We start from the raw sequence: 22,877 nt of genomic DNA, 5'->3' as shown, positions 1-22,877 counted from the left end.
ACAATTTATCACTTGGGAAATTTTTATGGAAGAATTGATAGCACATTATGAGGATACAAAAACCAACACTTTTTTTAGCCAATTGATAAGTTTCAAACAAAAGGGTTCAATAATGGAGCACATTGAGGTGTTCCAAAAATTGAACATAAGGGTAAAAGATATTCCAGAGGAGCATAGGATTGATGTGTTCATAGGGACTTTAAAGGATAATATCCAACATGATGTTCGCCTTTGGGAACCTGATTCATTAGAGAAGGCATTCAGGATAGCAAGAAAAATGGAAAGCAAAATTATGGCAACCAGGAAGCATACCACTCACAACTATAAAGATGGAAGTGTGGTTGCTCCTAGTCTTCCACAACCTATAAGGTTGACACCACAACAATTGGAAGAAAAAAGAGAAAAAGGGCTTTGTTACAGTTGTGATAGAAAATACACTAAAGGTCATAAGTGTGCTGAGAAGAAATTATTCTACATAGATTGTGAAGAGGAAGAAGAAAAGGAGCAAGAAAGGCCAAAAGAAGAGGATATACTCCAGGAACAAAGCCTAGATAAATAAGAAATGAATCCTACCATATCTTGTAATGCATTGGTGGGAATTACCACTCCTCAAACCATCAAGATAGAAGGACAAATCAAGAAGAAAAGGTACTAGTGTTGATTGATTCAGGAAGTACCCACAATTTTATTCATTGTAAGGTAGCAAAAGAATTGAATTGCTTCTTATACCCAGCACCAGAGTGTCAAGTGATGGTTGCAAATGGAGGAACAATAAATTGCTCTGGAAAGTGCCATAATATCAAGCTATCAATGGGAGAATATGTATTGACTAGCCCAATGCTTTCCATTCCAATGGGAGGTGCTGATGTTGTACTAGGAGTACAATGGCTACAATCCTTGGGTACAATAGCTTTCAATTTTCAAGAACTTTTCATGAAATTTTCCGTGGAAGGAAAGGAAGTTGAATTAAGGGGTATTGCAGGGAAACCAGGAAAGATAATTAGCTCTAATGGTATGACAAAGCTTCTAAAAAAGAAACAAAGGGGTGTAATTTCACAATTATGTTCGCTAGATGTTTCCACATTGCAATCATCTATTTCTCCAGATCTCCAAAAAGTCTTGGACAATCATTCCAAGGTATTTGAGACTCCCAAAGGTCTCCCACCTATTCGTGATCATGATCATGCTATTCATTTGATTCCAGGAAGTGTTCCTCCAAACATCAGGCCGTGCAAATATCCCTATGCCCAAAAGAGTGAAATTGAACGTATGGTTGCAGAAATGCTAGAGGCTGGTATAATTCAACCGAGTCAAAGTTCTTTCTCTACTCCAGTAGTATTAGTGCACAAGAAGGATGGATCATGGCGCATGTGTCTGGATTATAGGGAGCTCAACAAGATCACTATTAAAGATAAGTTTCCCATTCCCGTCATTGATGAATTACTGGATGAATTGCATGGATCAATTTACTTCACCAAGTTGGATCTTCGTTCAGGATATCATCAAATCAGAATGAAGACTGAAGACATTCCGAAAACAGCATTTAGAACTCATGAGGGTCATTATGAATTTTTGGTCATTCCTTTTAGCCTTACCAATGCACCTTCAACATTTCAAGGTTTGATGAATTCCATTTTCAAACCATTCCTTAGAAAATTTGTGTTAGTATTTTTTGATGATATACTAATCTACAACAAGTCTTGGAAGGATCATGTTGAACATGTTGACAGGGTGCTACAACTATTGGAGGAGAAACAATTATATGCAAAAAGATCCAAATGTTTCTTTGGAGTACAAGAGGTGGAATATCTGGGTCATATTGTATCTCATGAAGGAGTTAAGGTAGACCCTAGCAAAATTAAAGCCATTAAGGAATGGAAAATCCCCACATCCATAAAGCATCTGCCAGGATTTCTCGGGTTGACAGGGTATTATCACAAGTTTGTTAAGAATTATGGGAGAATAGCAGCACCTCTAACAACATTATTGAAGAAAGATGCATTTTCATGGACTCCAAAAGCAACAAAGGCCTTTGAACATCTTAAAGAGGCAATGTGCCAAGCACCGGTCTTAGCTACACCGGACTTCACAAAAACCTTTATTGTGGAATGCGATGCTTCAGGAAATGGAATTGGTGCTGTTTTAATGCAAGATGAAAGACCCATTGCTTTTGAAAGTTGTCCAATCAAGGGAAAGTTTTTACACAAAGCTATTTATGAGAAGGAAATGTTGGAAATACTCCATGCACTTAAGAAATGGCGACCCTACCTAATGGGAAGACACTTCAAGGTAAAAACAGATTATGACAGCCTTAAATACTTTTTAGAACAAAGATTATCCTTTGAAGAGCAACAAAAGTGGGTCACAAAGATGTTGGGTTATGACTTTGAAATCATCTACAAAAAAGGGAAGCAAAATGTGGTGGCAAATGCACTCTCAAGAAAGGATGAGGATGTGGAAGCATTGTTGTGCGCCATTTCTATTATCCAACCAGATTGGATAAACGAAGCAAGGGAGGAATGGAAGAATGACGAAGAAGTATGGGCACTTATTCGAAAGTTACAACAAGATTCCAGTACGTTTGATACATTTAGCTGGCAAAATGATTCTTTATGGTACAAAGATCGCTTATACCTCTGTAAGAATTCCCAACTAAAACAAAAGATTCTTATGGAATTGCACACTTCTCCCTTAGGAGGGCACTTAGGATTTTTAAAAACTTACCATAGGGTTAAGAAGGAATTTTTTTGGGATGGCCTTAAATCGGATATTCAAAAATTTGTGGCGGAAGGTTTGGTTTGCCAACAAAATAAAGTTGAAACAATTAAGACACCGGGTCTATTACAACCTTTATCCATTCCAAGCCAACGTTGGGAGGAGGTTTCAATGGATTTTATCACAGGTTTACCCAAGTCTGAGGGAAAGAGTGTCATCATGGTGGTAGTTGACAGACTTACCAAGTATGCACACTTTTGTGCATTATCACATCCATTTAAAGCCAGTATGGTTTCTACTGCATTTATGGAAACAATTCAAAAGCTACATGGAAACCCAAAGATTATTGTAAGTGACAAAGATCCCATTTTCACTGGAAATTTTTGGACAAAATTATTTTCTTGTCTTGGTACTCAGTTAGCTCATAGCTCATCTTATCATCCTCAATCTGATGGGCAAATTGAGATAGTAAACAAATGTTTGGAAGGATATCTTCGTTGCTTTGTATCTGGTAAACAGACACAATGAGTCAAATGGTTGCCTCTGGCTGAATGGTGGTATAACACTTCCTTCCATACAGCAACAAAAATGACCCCATTTATGGCACTTTATGGATATCAGCCACCATCCATCATATCATATTTAAGAGAAAATTCTAAGGTTCAAGTAGTGGAACATCACATCGAACATCAACAACAAGTCCTCCAACTCTTAAAGGATAAGCTCGTGTTGGCACAAAATAGAATGAAACAACAGGCAGATCAACATCGCAGAGAAAGAAGTTTTGATGTAGGTGATTGGGTATTCCTACGGCTACAACCATATAAGCAAATGTCCCTCAAGCAAGCTAAGAAGGATAATAAATTATCACCAAAGTATTATGGTTCGTACAAGGTGTTGCAAAATATTGGTACTATGGCATACAAATTGGAGCTTCCTGCAACTTCTCGATTGCACCCAATTTTCCATGTTTCATGTTTAAAGAAGGTTATAGGTGCCAAGATCCCAATTCAAACAATATTGCCAGAACTTAACGAGGAAGGAAAAATTATATTGGAACTGGAAGCAGTCACAGAAACAAGAACTCGACAGCTACGAAATCGATCAATTTCAGAGTATCTTATCAAGTGGAAGAACTTATCTGCTGAAGATTCCACATGGGAGGATGAGAATTTTATACAGAAACATCTAGAACTACTCAAGTGTTGAGGACAACACTTTTTTTGAAGGAGAGGGGCATGTTGGGTCCCTATAATACTAGTAATTACCCCATCACTATTGTAGTTGCATCCCTTATTAATATTGTTGTGCCCCTATTATCCCCATATTGTTATTACTGTGCCCCATAGAATCCCTCTATTGTTATTTTTGTGGCTTTATATTATTATTGTTAGGTTGGCTGGGTTATATTGTGACTCCTTAGACTCCTATATATAGAAAGGAGGTTTTGTCATTTGTATCATCCAAGAATTGTTCATTTATGTAATGTAAAGGAGGTTGCCCCCTCGAAGAGGCTAAATTCTAAGGCGTTGATCTATCTCTTCCATCTTTTCTTGAGCTGGTTTCATAACAACTACCAAAAATAGTAAATTGTTCTACAATTAAGGAAACTAAAAAAATGAAAGAAAAAATAGTGAGGGTCCAAGTGGAATAGGTGGGTGGCCACCAATATCCACCTGGATCAGTCTTGTCCCCTTAGGAAGTAATGGTCCCCATTGCGTTGAGTTCCTCCATGAGATGAGGAAACTTCTACTCAACTTGGTCCCTGGTGAGCCATTTTCCTTGGTGAAGGAGTTGGCCTGCTTTGACAACTTGATATAATTGTATAGTCTATTGCCAAGTGTTCTTGATATTTGTGTCCATGATCTGATCAATTATGGCCTATTCCATGCAATCCAGGTTGAGCTCTATTGGTGTGATTTGTTCTGCAATGTAAGATGTGTCCAACAATTGTGGAAAGTATGGCCAAAGGCGATCTACATTGAAAACTAGGTGTAGACCAAGGAACGATGGGATGCCGAGTTCGAAGGCATTATCACCGATGGCCTTGGTGATGGTGTATGGCCCTTATCGAAGCGAGTGAAACTTGTAGTGGGGTCCAACAAGGTGCTCCTTCTGCAAATGTAGCCAAACTTTGTCGCCCACCTGGAATGTGCGACACTCAATGCTGATCATGGCATTGCTTGTACTTAGCACTAGCTCTATCCAATATATCATGGACTTGTTGGTAGATGTATTGAATGCGCTCAATGAAGTTGTTAGCCATTTTAGCTTCGGACTGCATGTGAGCCGAATCTACTTGAGTGGCTGCAAATGGTATGTCCACATCAATGGGGCATAATGGCTGAAATCTCAGCCCTACCTAAGAGGGCCTATGGCCTTTTGAGCTGTGGAGAGCTCTGTTGTAGCTGTGTTGGACATAGGGGATACTTTCATCCCATGTGCATGGATGCTTTGAGTTGTACATGCGTAGAATGTGTACGATCATCCTGTTGACAACCTTTGTTTGGCCATCATTTTGGGGATGGAAAGCTGTGGACTTAGTAAGTTTTATATCCAGTGTCAACCAGAGACTTGACCAAAATGCGCTCAGGAATCTGCTGTCTTGATCTGAAATAATGGACTATGGGATCCCAAAGTGTACCCACACTCACTCAAATAAGAGATTAACAGTGGCCTCTATTGTGATACTCTTCTTGCAAGCCGCCGTGATGGCCATCTTAGAGAATCTATCGACGACCATGAAAACACAATCATTGGCATGCTTAGTAGAAGGAAGATCTGACTAATCCATGGAGATATATTCCCAAGGCAAACTAGGAGTAGGTGGAGTAGTATAAAGGCCTTGCTTCATGATGCTTGGTTTGGAAATGGCGCAGCCAGTGTAGGATCTAATGTACTTCCCAAAATCCTGACGAAGTTTCGGCCAATAAAAATACTTCTACAATACCGTTGATGTTTCCTCTACTCCAAAATGTCTAGCAACCCCATTGTTCTGCACCTCCAAAATCATCTTGGCATGCTCACTTGAAGGAACATAGATGTGTCCCAAGTGGCATAAAAGTGCATCTTGAAGGTGAAAATTTGGAACTTTCTTCCCTTCTAAGAGTGTCTGGTATATGCTACCGAATTCTGTATCGCTCTTGTAAATATGTGGCCACCCTGATGTCTTGTGCCCCGCAAGAGTCGAGCACATTCACTAACACCATGACTGGTGGTTGGTTGAGGTAATGAAAGACATTATTGGTGCTGCCCTTCTTATACTTAATGTTCAAATGGAATTGTTGTAGATAGGTGGACCATTTCTGATGGCGATCATTCTGCAACTTCCCATGTGTCTGTATGAACTATAGAGGCTGGTGATTTGTGTGGATGACCGTTTCCTTCCCCAGAATGCAATGCTTCCATTGATGGCAGGCTTGCACAATGTAATACATTTATTTGTCATAAGTGGGGTACTTTCGGACTATTTCTGAAAGTGTCTCACTATGGTAAGCCACTGGATGCCCATGTTGAGTAAGAACTGCACCAATAGCATAGTCAGAGGCATCTGTATCAATCCAAAATGGTTTTTGCAGGTCTGGTAATATGAGCACTGGTGCAAAATAAAGGCGATTATTCAATTCGGAGAACGCTCATTGTTGGTTTTCCAACCAAAGGAACTTTGCTTTCGCTCCGCCCTTGGTGACTTGACTTAAAGGCCAAGTGACATGAGAGAACCCAAACACAAACCTATGGTAGAAATTGGCAAGACCCAAAAAGATGTGGAGCTATGTTAGAGTGGTTGGGGTTGGCCAAAGGTGCATTTCTCCAAGTTAGCACACAACTTTTGTTTTCGAAGGGTTTGAAGGACCTGTCGAATATGATGGATGTGATCTTCCTAACTCTGACTGAAGATCAAGATGTCATCTAAATACACCACCATGAATGCATTGGTGATGGGTCACAATATGTCATCCATCAGTCTCATGAAGGTTGCAGGGGCGTTCGTCAATCTGAATGGCATGACCAACCATTCAAAAAGGCCCTCCTTGGATTTGAAGGCAAGCTTCCACACATCAAAGGGTTTAATAGGCACCTGGTGATAACCTAACTTTAGGTCAATATTGCTGAAATATTTTCCCCCCTTGAGCTGGTCCATAAGGTCATCAATTTGCAGCATTGGGTACCTATTCCAGAGAGTGATATTTTTCAACACTCGATAGTCAATACAGAGCCTCCAAGTCCCATCCTTCTTCTGTACCAATACAATCAGGATCCTATAGGGTGATGAGCTTGGACCGGTGTTCTCTTTCTACAATAGTTCCTGAATATGCTTCTTTATCTCATCGTTCTCCAAAACATAGCATCAATAGATCGGTCCATTAGGTAGGAGTGTGCCCAGGGTCATATTGATGGAGTTCTTGACCTAACAGTGTAGAGGTACCCCTATGGGTGAGGAAACAATATCCATGTACTCCTCCACGACCTTTTCCATCTACTACTGCTATGCAGAGGAGCCCTGCCTGGAAGCTGTGGCCACAACCTTCTTCTTGCCTTGGGGGCGAATCATAGGAAAAACAAATTTTCTCATCTGTGAAATGATCTTACTGCATTGCTTTGCAGTGATCAAAGAGATGGTTGTAGGCAGGGCTACCTCCGGTATCCTGTACAACTTATTAGCCAATGTAATAATCATAGAATGAGGTCTACACTCATATATAGCATGTCGCTTCCACAAGTATGGTTGTCCTAACAATACATCAAAAACTTCAAGAGGAGCAACGTCACAAAGTACCTCATCTGTGAAAGGCTTGATGTTGTAGGGAAGGTGACACTGTTGGCTGACTTGAAGATCTCGTCCTTGGTGAAGCCATCTGATGGTGTACAGATGTGGATGTGTTGTAGTCTTTAAGCCTAGCCGCTTCACGACCTATGCTAAAATGAGGTTCTTTTGGGTCCCGCTATCGACAATGAACTGCAGCGGAGAACCCTTCACCAACATCTGTGAGTGGAAGAGGCATTTCCCCCTCCTCTGGATCTGCAGACACAATTTTTTGGATCTTTGTGGTGGCCATGGTGGCACTGGGCTCCACATCAATGATCTACTTCCCTTTATTAGTTCCCTTATCAGGTTTTGATTCAGAGTTAGAACCTGCATCTGGTTCAGAAGCCTTCAGCTCGGCCACCAGTGACTGCTTGGCCCGACACTCACTTGTATTGTGAGTGGAGCTCTTATGCAACTCACGCCATTTTCCCATGTCCTTCTTTGTATTCATGGTGTTGTCCTTTGCTTGTGGCTTCGACGGGTTGTCCTGGGTAGCCCTGCCTTGGCTTGGTCCTTTTTTCTATAGTTTGGGGGTGCCTTTTCCTTGCTTTGGATTTGTAGATCCAAAGTCCCGCTTCTTATGTTTAAACATCTTCTCAATCTTTACAGTGTACCAATACGCCATGCCAAGTGAGGAGATGTCCAGGAATTCCATCTCGTCTTGGATGTGCTTGTGCATATAGACACAGTACTTGAGCACCAAATGCTACTCAGTATCCTTGATACCTAGCTTTGTACGAAGGGTATGGAAAGTATTTATGAACTCTGGCACATCTTGGTCCCTTCCCTGTCGTAGTGTAGTCCACTTTATGTATTTGTCTTCATAGCTCTTGGTAGGGTAATATTGTTCCTTGATGTGTCTCAGAAAAATAATTCCAAGGGTGTGTGACTGAAAACAACGAGGGTTCACTCTCGTCCTTTTGTTTGCAATAGGTTTCCCACTAGTCCTTGACATGTGGGGTGGCTTTGAGAAGTGAAAAAGTAATATTTTCCTGATTAGAAAAGTCATGAACTGAAAAATATCTTTCCAACAGATTTAACCATTTATCTATGATGGCTGCATCTATCAGGCCTTCAAATATGGGAATATTGAAGTTAAATTGTACCTTAAAAGGAGTAGCACCTCCAGAGTGGCTTTTTGATGAAGATGCATAGCTTGCTGGTAGCTGTCAAAGGATCTGGGCAAAGTTATCCATCATCGTGTCCCTTTGTCGCTTGAGGGATTCCTCAAGAAACATTTTGAAACGATCTCCTACCCCATCATCTTTCTTTTCTTCCACTGTGGGAGATCGTCAGGTTTTGCGAGGCTAATCCTGCAATGGTTCAACCAGATCGAGCCCTAATTCCTTATACCCTAACCTCATTAGGGACATGCAAATAAAAACAAAGAAAGAGCAGACTGCTCTGATACCACTGATCCAAGCATAAACAGGAGTGCTACAACTTACATATATAATCATAAACACAGAGATTCAATAGAAAAACAATTCATTTCGTTAATAGAAAAACAATTCATTTCATTAATAGAAAAATACTGAGTTATGCTTATAAATAGAATGGAAACAAGATATCTTGGGCGATGGTAGCTTATCTATGAGAGGAGATGTGGCGGCTACATGCCTCTGAACTAAGTTACAATGAAGCTCGCGGACCTTTTTATTATTGAGCAATAAGAGAAAGCCATAAACAACCAAAACCCTAACCTGAGGAGATGTAACACCAAGATTTTATGGGCCCCGTTGAGGTTAGTTGGGCAGCCAACTTCCCGTGGTCGTAACTTGGTCATATTGTCTCCATTTGACGCATATGATACCTCGGTGGAAAGATCTTTCAAAGGAATACAAATACCAACACAATTTCCATAGAAATCGTCAGTGATTTCTAAGGAAATTGCATCTGTCATTGTATTCCTCATAAAGATCTTTCCAACGAGGTATCATATGCATCAAACAGAGATAATATGACCAAGTTACGACCGCGCGACGTTGGCTACCCAACTAACCCCATAAATGGGTAATTATATGGACTCATTTGGCCTCCTAACTTAGCTTAATCCAACATTCTCATTAGTTTATTGCATGTTTTTTATTATATTTATGCTAATAGAGTGAATTGGATTAGTCATTATGCCAAGAAGTCTAATGTGTGCTTTATGCAGATTTTTGGTCAATTTTGAGACAAAAGCAAAGGTTTAATGAGCATTTGGCAGCCAATATTCGACGAAAACAAGGGATAGAATTTGTAGGAGGGTGTCCCCCTCATTTATGACTCCCTACCTCGAATCCTCCTTCAGAAAACTTGGAGCACAAGCAGCCACATCAATGCATCCAAGGGGCAACCGAGCAAGTGAAGAAGAACTGTTGTCTATATCTAGTCTTGGGAGCAAAGCCTCCTTGATTTTAGGAGATTTTTTAGAGGCTCCAGTTGTATAAATAGGAGGCCTTAGGTGCTCAGTTTTTTTAGTTAGATTTTAGCCAGTTATTAGTAAAATTCTCGCACTTTTTGCAGCTATTGTGTAGCTCATTTTCGAGCTTCCTTTTTGTGGACAGTTCATGTAATGTGATTATTATTTTTGATAATGAAGATGAAACAATTTTTGAGCCAGCACTGATGTCTTTTAGAGGGCTAAATCTCTTGGGTTATGGCCCAACCCAAGTGCCCAACACTTCTTGCTGTGTATTTGTATGTTTTTTCTTCAATTCATGAGTTGATTTCTGTTACATAGATTTATTTTACCTTGTTTTAGATAGGTTTCTTTTGATGGTTTGCATAGCTTTTTGGTTTTAGTTGTTGAAGTAGGTTCATACAATGGTAAATTAAGATTTAAAAAGGCAAACAACATGCCTTGATCTCTTTTCTCGCTTCCTGGGATCATGAACTGAGGTTATGGCATCATTACTGCCACCAATAACACAATCTTACTCTTCCATGCAATTTCTAGTGTGATGACTTGATTTGAAAGTTAATGTATTGCTTCAGATTCAGTTTGCCAAGATCATTTCCTATTTTTACCATAGATCTCTTTACATGCTCTTCTGTTCAAAGGTTATTGTTCAGCATTTTTTTGTTTCTAGGTCAGAGATTAGGTCACTTAGAAATATTTCTATTTTCATGGTATAGCTAGTCCTTGCTTTGCTCAGTTTCAATAAGAAGATGTGCAGATCTCTTGCAGGACACCTTAGCTCCCCATGCATCCATAAATCATCTAGTATCAGCTCACTTCTCATAAATTTCCATTCATTCACCATCTACCCTAATTTCTGCATTTTTTCTGCAGCTTCCCTCTTGCCATTTGAACAAATCCAACCATCATTTTCCCTCTTGATCTTCCTTGACAATCTCCAGACACCTTAACACTTCCCTCTAATCCTCATCCACCCTTTCCCACCATTTTTCCACTCCTAAAACCTCTAAAAATAGCTCTTCGCATCCTCTTGTAGATCCTCCTGTAGATCCCCTGCAACTTCATGTAGAATTTCCTGTGAGTGATTTTTCGAAGTCCAGTTGCAAGGGAAGACTTCAGAAGGTTACCAAGGCCTCTTAGGACACCACCCTCCCCCCCCCCCCCCCCAAACACCTTCTTACACCTCTACAAGAACCAAATCTGCCTTCCTTCGCCACCAAACCTCTGCCACAGTCACAAACAGACAAAAGCTCATGCATAACAATTTCACATAAAAACACAAAAAGATGTTATTTCCTCATTTTCTTCTAGGAATAGCTTGAATAGATGTAATTTACTTTCTCAATAGTCAATGGCACTCATTTCATCAGTTTTCATCTCTTTTTTTGCAAAACTAGGGTTAGTTGGAAGAATTAAGGTTTGCTAGGGTTTGCTTTACACTCCAGTCTTCTTTCTCTTTCTGCAAGTAGAATATCCCTTTAGAGTTAGCTTTCTTTCATCATAGCTAGAAGCTTCTTCTAAGAATTCATAGAAGTTGGCTTAAGCTCCTAGTGATCTTGCGCCAGCTGACCAAGTGACAGCCTGAAGTAAGAGCTAGTACTTGTGCATACATCACTGTCACTTCCAAGTTTGTTACGAACTATTGGGTTGATAAAAGTAAAGTAGGAAGCCCCAGGAGTTGCCGCATTATTGCTGCAATACTGGTGCTCACCACTTTTTTGCGTCGTTGCTGGGTAAGCGTCAGAGTATTTTGTGATTACTACTTTTCTTCTATTTTCTACTACAACATTCTGCTAAGTAGGTCATTTCAGTAAATGTAGAGTAGTTGTTTCTTTCAATTTCTGCATTTCCTTACTTTCATTTCAATTCTGCAATTTCCATTTCAGCAAATGTAGATTATTCATTTCCTTTCTTTCATTTCAATTCTGCAATTTCCATTTCAGAAAAAGTAGATTAGTAATTTCCTTGTTTTCATTTCAATTTTGCAATTTCCATTTCAGCAAAAGTAGATTAGTCATTTCCTTACTTTCATTTCAATTCTGCAATTTCCATTTCAACAAAAGTAGATTAGTCATTTCCTTTCTTTCATTTCAATTCTACAATTTCCATTTTAGCAAGTTCATTTCAGTTGGTTGCAATTTATTTGTTCAATCAATTTCAGTTTTGCAAGTACAAGCAGAAAAAGCAAAAATCACCCAAAAGGATTTTCTTTCATGCCTTGTAGGAGTAGAGATAATTCAAGAAAATTATTACCCAACACCCCCACTACATCACACAAACAACCTTTTCTCTTCTTCGATGGTTGTGATCAAGAAGAACTCTTAGGTGAACATCAAGACATATTTGAACAACCTATAGGGGAGAAGAAGAAGAAAACATTTCTCTGGAGTCAATAGCTGAAACCAGAAATGCTGGGGGCAGTACCTCTTCTTCCAGTTCATCCATTAAGGGTGAAATTGGAAACATGCTGGAAGACCCCAAGAGTGAGATGCTGTAGATTCTTGCCATGCAAATGGATGCCTTACATATCAAAAGGAAACAAGAGGGAGCAGAGAGGGCTTTGGCCATTTTTTTCCCTAGATGCACCAGGAAGCATCTTAGGAATGAATGTCCATTGAACTCTATAAGGGTTTGTTCAATCTATGAAGAACATCATGCTACAGACAAGTGCCCATCCTTGCCCGGGCTTAAAGCTGTATACCAAGGGGTCGAAGAAGCCACTGAACAGATCTATTATGTAAACCAAAGGAGGCCGCATGGACCTAGACCATATCAGCAGGGGATGGAACAGACATCTCAGGCATATTACAACCCCAACCAAGTCACTTCCATACCTTTTTAGGGCCCTCCTGCTCATCCTTCTTGGTCCACACCTCCTCCTTGGTCCTTTCAATCTCAATATCATGCCCAACTAGTTGCTCATTCATTTCAATCTTATGCTCAACTGCAACCTCAGTGGAATGCATCTCATCATGGGTGGAGGCCCCAGTACAACTCTCCTCTTGCTCTTTTGCCTCCACCACCTGCTCAATGCAACCATTTCCTCCTGCTCCACCAAGGCAACCCCAAATGCCTACCCAACTGAACCCGAACCCAAACAACAGATAGGCTCAGCAAGTATATAGTAGGGAAACATCCTGCCCAACTTATGCTGTGGAGTGGAGGCCCCAATACCACTCTCTTCCCGTTCTTCTGCCTCCACCACCTACCAAACCACAACTCCATCCGCATCCATCTCAAATATACACTCCCACTCAACTACCTATACCACCATTTCCAAACCCACACATTGAATTGGCTCAAACCATTTACAATCTAGAGGTACAACACTTCCAAACAACTGCTCTTGAGCTCAATGGTATTCACCATAGCTCAGGAAGAGTATTGCAAAAAAATATTATATTGATATCATTGAAGGACCACATCCAAAAGAAAAAGATTCAAAAGAGCAGATCAAAGAACCATGGGATGCACTTGATGAAGAGAAGACATCAAAATCGGAGATCAAGAGAGCTCCCTCACGGTTACCAACAAACCCTCCATGTATTCAAGAGAAAAATCAGCAAAAAGAGGAAGATGTGAAGATCATGGTAGAAGAAGACATGAAGAATGATCCAGATCAGAAAAAGGACCAAGGGCATCACAGCTATATTGAAATATGGTTCCAAACAGTCACTAAGTTGCAGCATCACTCTCTTCCTCAACTATGCTTGATCCCTTCAAAGTCAAACCATTTGGTCTTTGAAACCCAGGTACATTTCAAAGCATACATTTAAAGCCTCCACATCATTCTATCTATCATCTTGATGTGCACATGGCTCCAATGGAGGTATTCTTATACTTGAGAGTGATTTTGTTCTTCAAGTAGAGTAGGATAGGAAAAAAAAAAAATGAAAAATGAAAAATAAGAGAAAAATGAAAATCTAAGGTGAAAACCTCCTTGGAGGCGCCTCAGATTGGCTCATTGATTTAAAAATTCCATGAGGAAAGAAGAAAAAGAGAGAAAAATAGATCCTTGGGTGAAAACCTCCCTTGGAGGCGCCCAGGGCAGGTAATTAGGGTGAAAACCTCTTTGAGGCACCCTAGTTTGTAGGAGGACTACAGAAAGCAGAAAAAGGTGCCAACGAAGCTCTGAAACCAATAACAGCACCTATCCTACCTTCCCTCACCTTTCTCCATCATTCTTGACATTCTTTTCACCTCCCTATGCTTCTTTTCAAAAAATGTGTTTTCTACAGGAGGCTCCTGTAGAAATTACAGAGAGCTAGAAGTGGATTTTAAAAGCAGTTTTGGGAACAAGGAAGCTTAATAAAGGGTTTATAAATCCTCCTGCAATCTTAAAACCTCTCTTCCATCATTTCCAAGTCTGCATCACACCCTAAGCTCATCTTTGATACAAAAATACATAAAGCAGAAATTTGTCTTTTCTCTAACTTGAAAAACGTGCATTCATTTAAAAAACTGTTTCATGGGGAGTTGCATATGGATGATGGTAACATGCTCAAGCAATTTCAGCAAATTCTAGTGCACAGTTACCAAGAAATTGGTCTCCATCACTTTCAGCCATTTTTGCATTTTCTCCATATCCGTGCATCCATTTAAAAAGTTGTTTCATGGGGAGATGCATATGGATGATGGTAACATGCCCAGGTAATTTCAGCCAATTCCTGTGCACGGTTTCCAAGAAATCGGCCTCAATCACCTTCAGCCATTTTCAGTTTTTCTCGAAATCCGTACATCCATTAACTAAAATTTTTCTATGGGGAGGTGCATAATGATGATAGAAACATGCTCAGAAAGTTTTAGGTCAATCCAGTCTACCGTTTGGGAGCTATGGACAAAGCAAGTCACTATCTTGCAAAAGTCTAGCACCAGCAGCAAGGGACATCACATCTGAAGAATGAAATGACATCTGAAGCTAGATCCAGCCAGAGGATACCTATACAAAACAACCAGCCTCACATCAACAACCAGACAAGCATGCATCCACAAAAACAAAGGCATGCAGCAGAAGGAAAGGCCATAGCACCTCACAGCAAACGCATTCGACTTGCAGGTAAGTGTCTAAACTCGTTCCTTTGTTGCATCTGTATGATCCAAAACTGCATGAACAAATGGGATGGTTGAGATTAAACTAGATTGGTGGCTAGCTAACTAGCCACCCTCATCGAGTTCAACAGTGCTCAGCGATAGTTCACTTTGCACGTGTGTCTAGTCAACTCATAAGAATCTCAAAACAGGTAGTGGCGGATATTTTCAACTCCAACGTAAATGATGGGGTGTGATTGCGGGCAGAAGGCATAAAGTTTCATGATGACACTACAGTAGGGACCAACAGTCCAAATGAGGGTAACGTACCCTTCCTTCCACCTCATCTCATCACCGCAAACCTCTCCCGTAAGCTTAAATACGCACTCTCGACTACACTCACCACCTTTGTTTTCATTTGTGTCGTTGTGCTCTCGACTGCAACGAGCTACCTACCTCCAAAGCTTCAAAACAGTCACTCTCGGTCAATTTCAGAACCCTTCCTCTTATCGGGCTCTACAGAAGCATTATCGGATTCTATAGGAGCAAAAACATAGTCCTACAGGAGCCTTTCTACAAGAAGGCCAGTGAGCAGCATTGCAGAAGAAAAATTGGGGTTTTCTTTCAAATTCGGGCTGAAAAAGGTAGGCTCAGGGAAAAACCACTTTGCATTTCCATATATACAAAGGGTGATGTGATTCCAAGTGAGGGATTGAGTTAAAAAAGGAAGGAAAAGTGAGAACAGAGTCTGTTGTGTTTTTTAATATATATATATAGTTTCTCCATTTTTTCTCTACACTGAAATACTGTCTGTCTCTCCTCCATGGTATTCTCCTATGAAAAGAGATGATGCAACTCTAGAAAATTAAACCTGTAAAGAGTGAACTCGCATTGGGTAGTCTGCCTATTCTGTAAAAAGAAAAAAACACAGTTCTGTATGTTCTTTGTTTTTCAGATATTTTTTCCCCCGAATAGATACAAGCCTAAAGAACTGAGTTTGGAAGGGAGGAAAGTTGCATTTGGGTTCTTTAAAAAAGAAGAAGGAAAAAACACTCTCTGTTTCTAGACAGGAAACCTCAGCTATTCCTCTATTTTCGGGTTTGAAACTTGTTGCCTTCCTCCTCACCTGAGATATTCTAGCAGTCTTTGAACATCATGACAGGGGGATTTATGAGGAAGGAACTTCTGAACTCAAACAAGGTACACGAACACCCAAAGGTGGTGGCCCTTTTTACTAGAGAAAATTGGATGCCCTTCTTGGAAAAGATATAAGGGTATGATGAAGAAGTGACAGAGGAATTTACCTTGTATTTGACACCCCACTTAAAAACTCATGCCATTGTTAGTTTCAGGGGTCTCCTGATAGAAATCACCCCAGAATTCATCAGCAAGATTACCAGTCTCCCACTTGGACTACTCTGGAGCAAGGAAGAAAAACCACTAGGTCAGGTTACCAAGAAGACCTTTTTCCAGCCTAATGAACATCCTATGGAGGACAAGAATGGCATCACAAGAGCAAGTATATCTTACCCTTGGGATGAGGTCAGTTATCAGATTATGAAAAACATCAACTGTGAAGGAAGATACAGCATAGTTTATGGGTACCATTTCAGACTGTTACATGAGTTAAGATATGGCATGGACCTTCCTGCATCCAGAAAACTTAGTATTCCCTATTTTCTCCTCCAATCCTTAATAGAATCTAGCACCAAATTGAAGGCAGGAGTTCCAGACCAATTGGCTCACCATGGGCTGATTAAATTGCTGGTGGAAGATGCCCTCCACACTTTCACAATCCCCATAGCCTAGGAGATTTTCAGAAATATGACCGAGGGGGATGATATAAAAGCCCTCACTTATGACCTCAGTCCATCTGAGAGTGAGGAGGAAGAACAAAAATGGGAAGCTGAGAAAGAAACCCAAGAAGAGGAAAGGAACACCCAAGTGGAAAGAGAAGAGTCTAAAACAGAGAAAGAGGAAATCCAAAGAGAGAAGGAGAGAGATGACATCAAGGGAGATAAGTCTAAATCAGAGAAGAAGAAGGAATCAAAAACAGAAAAGGATAAGACCACAACAGAGGAAAAGAAGAAGCCTAGAACAGAAAAGAAAAAGCCTAGGATAGTGCAGAAAAAGGTTACCACAGAGAAGGCAGAAACTAAGCAAAAAGAAGAGCAAACCAAATCAGAGAAAGAAGAAACAAAACCAACAAAGACAGGAAGGACAACCGATGAAGAAACAGAGGCACAATAGGCAGAAGTGTCTCCTGATACAGTAGAGAAAGAGGTAGCAGCTGTTCTTGCTGCACTCAGCACACCAATTAAGGCAAAAGAAAATAGAAAAAGGCAGGCCTCCATGTATTTCAAGGCCAGGAAAAGCACAATAATTCAAACAAGAAGAATAGGAGGAGCAGTGGAAGGACATGGACAAGAAGGCATAATTTTATGGCACACATGAGTAGACCACATCAGAAGCTTGGGATGATAGGGAGGCCACCAGGGCCATCAAAGATGAGGAGATAGACTAGTTGCTCAGAGGATGAGCAACACATTTAGTAGGGGGGTGATGATGAGCCCCATAAATGGGTAATTATATAGGCTCATTTGGCCTCCTAACTTAACTTAATCCATCATTTTCATTAGTTTATTGCATGTTTTTTAATTATATTTATGCTAATAGAGTGAATTGGATTAGTCATTATGCCAATAAGTGTAATGTGTGCTTTATGCAGATTTTTGGTCAATTTTGAGACAAAATCAAAGGTTTAATGAGCATTTGGCAGCCAATATTCGAGGAAAACAAGGGAGAGGATTTGTAGGAGGATGTCCCCCTCATTTATGACTCCCTACCTCAAATCCTCCTTTAGAAAACTCGGAGCACAAGCAACCACATCAATGCATCCAAGGGGCAGCCGAGCAAGTGAAGAAGAACTGTTGTCTATCTCTAGTCTTGGGAGCCAAGGCTCCTTGATTTTAGGAGAGTTGTTAGAGGCTCTAGTTGTATAAATAGGAGGGCTTAGCTGCTCCATTTTTTTAGTCAGATTTTAGCCAGTTATTAGTAAAATTATTGCACTTTTTGCAGCTATTTTGTAGCTCATTTTCGAGCTTTCTTTTTGTGGACAGTTCATGTAATGTGACTATTATTTTTGATAATGAAGATGAAACAGTTTTTGAGCTAGCATTGATCTCTTTCAGAGGGCTAAAGCTCTTGGTTCAGGGCCCAACCCAAGTGCCCATCACCTCTTGCTGTGTATTTGTATGTTTTTCCTTCAATTCATGAGTTGATTTTTGTTACATAGATTTATTTTACCTTGTTTTAGATAGGTTGCTTTTGATGGTTTGCATAGTTGTTTGGTTTCAGTTGTTGAAGTAGGTTCATACAATGGTAGGTTAAGATTTAGAAAGGCAGACAACAGGCCCTGATCTATTTTCTCCCTTCCTGGGATCATGAACTGAGGTTATGGCATCATTGCTGCCACCAAAAACACAGTCTTTCTCTTCCATGCATTTTCTAGTGTGATGACTTGATTTGAAAGTTAATGTATTGCTTTAGATTCAGTTTTCCAAGATCATTTCCTATTTTTACCATATATCTCTTTACATGCTCTTCTATTCAAAGGTTACTATTCAACATTTTTCTATTTCTAGGTCAGAGATTAGGTCACTTAGAAATATTTTTGTTTTCATGGTATAGCTAGTCCTTGCTTTGCTCAGTTTCTGTAAGCAAATGTGCAGATATCTTGTAGGACACCTTAGCTCCCCATGCATCCATAAATCAGCCAACATCAGCTCACTTCTCACAGATTTCACAAGCCATTCACAACATTTCCCAATTCTGCCCTAATTTCTGCATTTTTTTCCATAAGTTTCCCTCTTGCCATTTGAACAAATCCAACCATCATTTTCCCTCTTGATCTTCCTTGATAAGCTCCAGACACCTTAACACATCCTTCTAATCCTCATCCACCCTTTCGCACCATTTTTCCACTCCTAAAACCTCTAAAAATAGCTCTCGGCATCCTCCTGTATATCCCCTACAGCCTCCTGTAGAATTTCTTGCGAGTGATTTTTCGAAGTCCGATTGCAAGGGAAGACTTCATAAGGTTACCAGAGGCTTCTTGGGACCCCTCCACACCTTCTTACACCTCTACAAGAACCAAATCCGCCTTCCTTCGCCACCAAACCGCTGCCATAGTCACAAATAGACAAAAGCTCGTGCATAACAATTTCACATAAAAACACAAAAAGATGTTATTTCCTCATTTTCTTCTAGGAATAGCTTGAATAGATGTAGTTTACTTTCTCAGTAGTCAATGGCACTCATTTCATCAGTTTTCATCTCTTTTTCTGCAAAAATAGGGTTAGTTGGAAGAATTAAGGTTCGCTAGGGTTTGCTTTACACTTCAGTCTTCTTTCTCTTTTTGCAAGTAGAATATCCCTTTAGAGTTAGCTTTCTTTCATCATAGCTAGAAGCTTCTTCTGAGAATTCATAGAAGCTGGCTTAAGCTCCTAGTGCTCTTGTGCCAGCTGACCAAGTGACAGCCTGCAGTAAGAGCTAGTACTTGTGCATACAGCACCATCGCTTCCAAGTTTGTTATGAACTACCGAGTTGATAAAAATAAAGTATGAAGCCCCGGGAGTTGCAGCATTATTGCTGCAATACTGGTGCTTACCAGTCACATCTCCTCGAGTTAGGGTTTTGGTTGTTTAGGGTTTTCTCTTATTGTTCAATAATAAAAAGGCCCTTGAGCGTCATTGTAACTCAGTTCAAAGGGATGTAGTCACCACATCTCTTATCATATATAAGCTACCATCACTCAAGCTATCTTATTTCCATTCTATTTGTAAGCATAGTTCAATATTTTTCTCCTAATGAAATGAAGTGTTTTTCTAGTGCATCTTTGTTTTTATGATGATATCTATAAGTTGTAGTGTTCTAGTTTAAGTTCGGATCTGTGACCTGATGGGAATTGTGAATTACCAAATTGTTGATGGTGCACAGAGACTGTGGAATCATCATGAGATGAGGATTGGGAACCATCCCACCTAGAGATTCTGCAATGGGTTTTGGATCCATGCCCCATGTAGACACTAATATAGAGATGTAGGTTCATTTGGGACAGGGAACTGAGGACGTTAATTCAATGTTATTTGAAATAGTTCAACAACTATGTGTTGAGATAATGAATTTAAGAGAAGGCAATGAAAGGCTAAGGCTGGAGCAAGAGAGGATAATGAAAAGTCTCTCTAATAGACAAAATCAAAGGAACCTATACCATAGCCTAGGCAATGGTAACATAGATGAAATGCACCAACAAAAGGGAGACCATCAATGAAGCGAAGGAGGTCACATAGATAATGAGGGAGATTTTGGAAATTCCTCCAGTGGTAGAGGGGCTAAGAGGCTGAAAATTTAGTTCCAAGGTGAATTCAAAAAAATGAAGTTTTGCTATTTGATGGGGAACCGAAGGAAGTTGTTGAAGCTTGGTTGATAAATATGAATAAATATTTTCAAATTTATGAGTATGATGACAATCTAAAAGCTTGGTTGTCAATTTATCAATTTCAAGGTAAAGCCATCTTTTGGTGGGAAGAAATAAAGATAGTTTGAAGTATTGATGAGCAAAAAATGAGCTGGGACACTTTTCAAAAGCACTTTAAGGAAAAATATCTAACTGAGATGTTCTATCATGAAAAGGAAAAAGAGTTTCATGATTTGAAGTTGGCACAATAGTCCATGGACGAATTTATAACTGAGTTCACCTCCTTGCTAAGGTATGTCGCTTATATACGGGAAGAAAAGGCAAAAGGGAAACGCTTTTTCAATAGCTTAATACCAACCTTTATGAAGGAAAGATTAGAGCTTGACAATCTCATAACGATTGATGAAGCCATTCGGAAGGCTTGTATCTGTTGCTTGCAAATGAGGCAGAAGGGGGGATCTAGTAAAAAAAGGTTAAATAAGAAGGGGGGAAAACTTCCAAGGCTATAACAAAGGTAACAAGACTGCAGGTTTGAAATATGCATCTAGAAAATTGCTGGGTGGACCACTGGGAAGAAATCAACAAATAAATAGAACATTAAATGAAAAAAAAAAAACAAAGCCGTTGAATATAATGGAGGTCAGTCAATCACAGAAACCTCCCTTGCCGTGTTGGGGTTGTGGAGAAACCCATTATTACAGAAACTTCCCTCACCATACGAGAACAAAGATGACTGCCAATGTTCAAGAGGCTTCTACAGTAGGAGAAGTGGCAAAAAATATACCCATAATCAATGTTGTCGTTGAACACCATCAGGAAGAATACCAGTCAACCATGGTGGAGTTCAAATGTAAGATAGCTAACTAATCTACGTCTATTTTAATTGACCCTAGAACAAGTATTAGTTATGTTAGTCTAGAAATAGCTGAATTGTGTCACCTATCAAGTAGTAAGTTTAAAAATTTGTTGCTAGTGCAACTAGCCACTCAGGAAAAATGAAAGGTAACAACCAAGATGGAAGGTTGTCCTGTTGAGATTGTGATGCAACAAATTAAGGCAAATTTGAGTATATTACCTCTGGGGCCATATGATGTGTTGATTGGAATGGATTGGATGGAGGAACATTGGTCCCTAGTAAATTGTAAAGACAAAACCATTAGTTTCCTCACAGATGAAGGAAATAGACAAGAAATTAAGGGCATTAAAAGAAATGTTAAGCCGCGATCCATTTTGGCTAATCAGCTGAAGAAATGTGTTAGAAAAGGCTGCCAAGTTTTTGTGGTTCAGGTGGGTTATACTAATAGAAAGGAAAAGTTAGTTGCTTTAAAAAATATACCCATAATTCAAGAGTTTGTAGATGTGTTTCGTAAAGAAATACTGGGGTTACCCCCAAAATGGAGTATTGAATTTACTATAGAACTTATTCCTGGAGCTTTCTCGACATCGAAAGAATGATATTGTATGAGTATACCAAAGCTAACTGAACTCAAAATATAGTTGCAAGAGATTCTTGATAAATAGTACATCCGACTAAGAGTGTCACCTTGGGGGGGGCACCGATGTTGTTTTTAAAGAAAAATGATGGAACACTGCAACTATGTATAGATTATAAGCACTTGAAGAAGCTAACCAAAAAAACTAAGTACCCTTTTCCAAGGATTGACGAATTGTTTGACCAAGTTAAAGGTGCCTTAATATTTTCTAAGATCGATCTACAATATTGGTATCACCAAATTAGAATTAAGGATGAGGATGTTTACAAAACAACATTTACAACACACTACGACCACTATGAATTTATTATGATGCCTTTTGGGCTTACAAATGCCCTTAAAGCCTTCAAGAGTTTGATGAATGGATTTTCCACCCCTATTTAGACAAGCTTGTTATGATTTGTATCGACGATATTCTGATTTATTCAAGGAATGTAGAGGAACATAAGGAACATCTACGAATAGTTTTTCAATCCTTAAGAGAAAACCAATTGTATGCCAAATTCAGTTAATGCGATTTCCTCAAGGAACATATTCAATATTTGGGACATGTCATATCCTTTCAAGGTATTGTTGTTGACCCAAAAAAATATTAGAACTATCCTAGATTGGCCTGTTCCTGGAAATGTTGTGGATATTCGGTCCTTTATGGGATTAGCTATTTTTTATTGCTGTTTGATTGAGGGGTTTTCTAGAATTGCTTATCCCATAACCTCTGTACAAAAGAAGGGGATAATGTTTAAGTGGGCAGTTGAGTGTCAACACAATTTTGAACAGTTGAAACAGTTGTTGACATCAACTCCAATGTTAAAAGTTGTTGAACCAGAAAAGGAATTTATCATGTGCACTTATGCTTGTCAAGAAGGGGTGGGGGGGTTCTTTATGCGGGATGGTAAAGTAGTAGCCTGTGAGTAATGAAAGTTAAAGGAGCATGAGAAAAAGCATTCACCA

The sequence above is a fragment of the Pinus tabuliformis genome, chromosome 6 (assembly GCF_031772625.1).
Source record: "Pinus tabuliformis cultivar Carrire ecotype Pingquan chromosome 6, CPIR1, whole genome shotgun sequence".
NCBI classification, from domain to species: domain Eukaryota; kingdom Viridiplantae; phylum Streptophyta; class Pinopsida; order Pinales; family Pinaceae; genus Pinus; species Pinus tabuliformis.
This window is presented reverse-complemented; position numbering follows the sequence as displayed.